Source organism: Dama dama, unplaced genomic scaffold (assembly GCF_033118175.1).
Source record: "Dama dama isolate Ldn47 unplaced genomic scaffold, ASM3311817v1 ptg000183l, whole genome shotgun sequence".
Classification (NCBI taxonomy): Eukaryota; Metazoa; Chordata; class Mammalia; order Artiodactyla; family Cervidae; genus Dama; species Dama dama.
In genome coordinates, this window is record NW_026870983.1 from 223,651 (window position 1) to 228,553 (window position 4,903).

The window sequence follows — 4,903 nt, forward strand, 5'->3', positions numbered from 1 at the left end:
GTGCCTCTCTCCTGCTGTCTCGTCCTCCTTCCTGACCTCCCCACCGTCTCCATGTGGTGGATGTGTCCTCTGGGTCACCATCCACCTGTCAGCAGACCATGTGGAGACAGATGGAAGGAGTCAGCCCTCTCTGACCACCATCCCCCATTTTGTGTCAGCAGGCTTGGAGGAACCTCAGGTTCATAGGGCTGAGGTCCAGCCCAGGGCTGTGAGCTTGGAGACTGCTGTATCAAGCTCCAGACCTTTGTGGTTCTGTATATCTGCAGCAACAAGAGGCCCTGGGAACCCTGGGAGCCCTGGGAGCCCTGGGAGCCCTGGGAGATGAAGTTTAGCTGTCTGTCCTTCTGACAGCATTTTGCAGGTTTCGTCTTAAAGAGTGTCAAGACCCTGGAGATACAATGGTGGCCCATGCTATGTAGACCCAGCACTGTACCCTGGCTGTCCACATGGTGCACCGGGGACTGGGAGTATGTGGCCTGGTGGGAGCTGCTGAAGAAGAGGTTGGGGATGAGCCCCGCCCAGATCCAGGCCTTGCTGTGGGATGGGGACAAGTTTGGCTGCACAGTGATTGTGGGCAAGTGATGCCCGGCCCTGCACTGCCTGGCTGCGGTGCTGCCCTGGATCTCAACCAGGTTGTGATCATTTGTTTTCTGTTAAACCAGTTGGTGAGGTGTAGGGGGGACTGAGGGTTCTTCAGAGGGACAGAGAGGGTGCCTGGGCTGGGAGACGGTGGCTGGGTTCCCTGACCACCACTCTGGGCCTCAGTCCCCATTTGTGCTCTTAGGCAGAGGCACATCCAGGTCTGTACGTGGCACTTGCCTCTGTGTGTGTGTATGTGTGTGTGTGTGTCGCCACATGTGTGTGTGTGTGTCCCCACGTGTGTGTGTGTGCCACATGTGTGTGTGTCCCCACGTGTGTATGTGTGTCCCCATGTGTGTGTGTCCCCACTTGTGTGTGTCCCCACGTGTGTGTGTCCCCACGTGTGTGTGTGTCCCCACGTATGTGTGTGTGTGTCCCCACGTGTGTGTGTGTGTGTGTCCCCATGTGTGTGTGTGTCCCCATGTGTGTGTGTGTCCCCACATGTGTGTGTGTGTGTCCCCACGTGTGTGTGCCCAGCAGAGACCATGAGAGGCAGCACAGCACCCAGCCTGGGAACCCAGGCAGTTCCACCCCCACTGCCTGCGGCCGGGCCTTAGCAAGTCCCCTGACTCCCCAGCGGTGAGGCCCCACAGCAACACCTGTCTGCTGGCAAAACTTTTGGGGACCTGATGTTCACAGGCTCCCCACCGGGGCCCTCCTGCTCTGTCCCTGCAGCCTTCAGTGGGCAGACTGAGAGCTCCCCATGGCCTGGTGGGTTCCTGGAGCACCAGGCCTCTCCGTTTCATTTTGCTCCCTCCCTCGCTTGGTCTTGCCCTGAATTCCCTTTGCCAAGGTGAGCCAGTCTGAATTGCTCAGCCAGAGGACCCAATTCACCTCGCGTCCCCTCCATGATACGGTCTTCGTCTCTAGGAGGCACGGCTTTGAATGACCTTGTTCTCTTTCTGTCTCCTGTCTTTGCACAGTCTTGCGGACACTGGGGACACTTTGCTATGCCCAGAAAACCTAGGTCCCGATGAGGTGGAAGAGCTGGAGATTCAAGCCCTGCTACCCGACCTGCGACAGAAGTAAATGACTGTGCTCGCCAAATCCCGCTGGCTGTTGCAGGCCTTGCCAGGGAGGGGTGGGAGGGACATCTTCCAGGTGGACATCCCCTAGCACCTGAACCCCTTTGGGCAGGAGTCCTGTCCAGACTGGGCTCTCAAAAGGGAGGTGACTGAGAGATCAGCACATGGTGACACCCTGAGTTACCACCCCACCCTGGACATGCACATCTGGTTCTGATTGAATCAAGTGGTGCCCACTTGGTGTGGGGCCCGGGGCAGGGACTCCCCTCATGCGGTGCTGCTCTGGACTCAGTGAGAATTTCTGGGCCTTTGACCTTTGCAGAATGCTAGCGTTGCCACTAACTTTGGCTCTGCTGGATCTGGGTGGTTGAGAGAAACGTGTTGTTAGGAAATCGGTTAGTGTTTTCCCCTCTCTGTTCTGGCCCAAACAGTGCCCAGGGAGTAATGAGGGGAGGCTGGGGGCAGGCTGAGAATAAGCAGACAGCGAGGCCTCGGGCTGGTAGAGAGGCCCACAGGGCCAGAAACAGGCCACAGTGTGTCCTTGCAGGTGACCCTTGCCCTGCTGTAAACTGTCTTGTGAGCCAAGACAAGGCCTGCATGTTGGACACGCTGCCTGTACGCATCACATCTAAACATAGGCTCGTCAATGTAGCTGTGAGGGCAGAGCAAGAAGGGCTGGTGTTCACCTTGTGGGAACCTTGTACTTATCTTTGGGTTTGGGGTCATGCGTTTACAAGGCTCTTGGCGGGTGGGGAGAATGACCCTATTTTCTGCTGAGCATCTTAGGGTGGGCCATGGATCGAGAGTTGGAGATGCTCAGCTGCTGATCAGAAATTTGTGGTATCATCGGGGGATCCTTGAGGAGCACCTTCCGCTTCAGGATGCATGACTCATGGAAAGTGACACCCCCACTGTCAGGAACCAAGGTCCAAGAACAAGCCCATCCTGTGCTGGCCTCTGCACTCAACTCAGCAACCACACTCTTGGCTGAGCATGTGAAATGTTGCTGCTTCAGAAAAAAGGGACAATGGGGACCAGACTGAAGCCTGCCTGGGGCATGTGCTTACAGCCTCATTGGGCTCATCCTGTGCAGTGTGAATCACATGGACAAATATAAAGAACACAGACTTGCAGTTCTCGTTTGATACTTTACTCCCACAGAGTTTCACTTTAATTTATTAGAACATAAATTGATTTTTTTATTACAAGAGAGTGATTTTGAGTGTCCCTAGGGATCTGGAAGCTCAGGAATTTTGTTTGTGCTTGAGTTGCTCACGGAGGGCACCCTTGTAATCTGAGGACTCTCCCTGCTACTCCTCCGCCTCAGAGGCCTCATCTGGGGCCATGACTGAAAGGGCTGCCATCATGGTGGAGTAAAAGGTCTTGTACACAGCCATCACCAAATTGTAACTTGGGTACTCCGGGGGGCTGTCGGTCAGTTCCCCTGCTCCCTCCCTTCCAGCAGTAGCCAGGGGTACAGACATGGCATTGCTGGACATGCCCTCGTCACTGGGGCCACCCTGCTCACTGGGGAGATGGTTTCCCCTGGCCCACCTGGCTTGATTGCACACAGATCAAAGGCCAGAGAACAGAAATGAGTGCAGGCTGGGGGTTTCTGGGGTTCCATTCTGGGTGTTCTTGTCTGTCTCTTGGGTGAACTCATGATGGAATCGAGGAGAGCATCTGGTCTCCACCGCTCGCTTCTTTCTCTTTGGGGTGGTTGTGCTGGTGGTGGGCTGAGGGTCACCTTTCCTCTGGATGTTCTGCAGGAGGAGAGGCTTGTCTCTCTGAAAGTTGAAGTTGTGATAGATCTGAAAGGAAATGAATTACTTTAGACAGCAAGGGCGAGAAGAGCCTTCCTCACCACCCTCCTCCCTACCACCATCCTGGCCATGCCTAAGTATGGAGAAAAGGTCTCTTCATTTCTGGCAGGTTATGAGGTCCTAGCACACTAGTCCCTAGAGCTCCCCTGGGGCCAGCCTCACTTAAGGTGTTACTGGTCGTCTCTAGCATCAAGTGGCCCTGCAGGGTCTGGAGTCACCCCTGTGGATCCTGTCTAAGGGGGGTGGTGGAATATGACAGACCCTGCTTCCTCCTCTCCTTAACTACCCTCTCATGATAACAATGTTCTTCTGGGAAATGAAACCTGTCCAGCACTCAGCTCATCTAGTCTAGTCTCCCCAGGAGGGCTTTCTACCTTACCATCAGCTTCTTCTTCCCTGCAGAGCACCTCGAAGGGCAGATTTTACTGAACCCATACTGGTTCATTTCACGGATGAATCTCTTGATGCTGTCTGTCTTGAAGATCTGGTCTGTGCCCCTGAGCTGGAGGACCGCCGTCTGGAAGAGATTTGCCTCAGTGACCACAGTGTCTCCCTTGTCACTGCAGTGCACAGAGGTGAAGGCTGCATCTTCCATGATCATCCAGAGCTTCCTGGGGAAGGACAGCCCAAGGATGGTGTTGTTATCTTCCTTGTTGACCATTTCTGGGTTGGGGCCCTGTGGGGTCAAGTATACTTGGGAGCCCGGGTGTGGGCTCTCAGGTTGGTCACCCTGCTTCTCCAAAGCCTCCCTTGAATCCACGTTTGGAACCGGGGAGTAATCATGGGGGTCCCCTGCTGTGGGCTCCCTGTCAGTTGATGAGGCCAGAAGGGCTGCCCATGCCTCCTGACTACTCTGACTAGCCATGGAGCCAGTTTAGCTCAGGAGCATTCTCTACCCAAGCATTGAATGCTCAGGGCAGAAGGGCCTCAGACCAGGGTTGGGGTGCCCCAAAAAAGCTCTCTGGAGAGTCTAGAATCTGGGTCATGGGACAGGCAGCCAATTAAGTGGTCAGCTTCCTTAATTGTTTCATTATGTCACAGAGGTGATGTGGAGAGGCAGCCTTGGCCCAGTGTGGGGGAGGCAGTCTGGGGACAGAGATGGGATCCCCAGCTTGTCTCTTGTCTGAAAGCACAGAAGTGTAGGTTTCAGGTTGCCTACAAAGGCTCCCATCTGCTGCCAGTTGCCTTGTTTCTGGGGGCCAGGCCCTGGATGGGTTGTCAAATGTTCCCCTGTCTCCACTCCCCTCACTAGCAACATGCAGGCTTGTGGCTGGATTCTGCTGAAGGTCAAGGCCCTGGCAAGTCCTAGGTCTGCTACCACCAAGAGAGATCCCAGGGGTCAGATGGGCCCCTGGTGACTGTCCCTCCCAGAAGATGGGGTCCTTAGTGGACTGATTAGCTCTGCCTGAGTGGATG

General features: G+C 55.1%; 2 pseudogenes; one reads left to right on the forward strand and one right to left on the reverse strand.

The window, feature by feature from the left end:
* Positions 1–321: 321 nt before the first annotated feature.
* Positions 322–1,881, forward strand: LOC133053718 (EOLA-like protein; annotated as a pseudogene).
* Positions 1,882–2,908: 1,027 nt separating this feature from the next.
* Positions 2,909–4,352, reverse strand: LOC133053719 (heat shock transcription factor, X-linked member 3-like; annotated as a pseudogene).
* Positions 4,353–4,903: the final 551 nt, after the last annotated feature.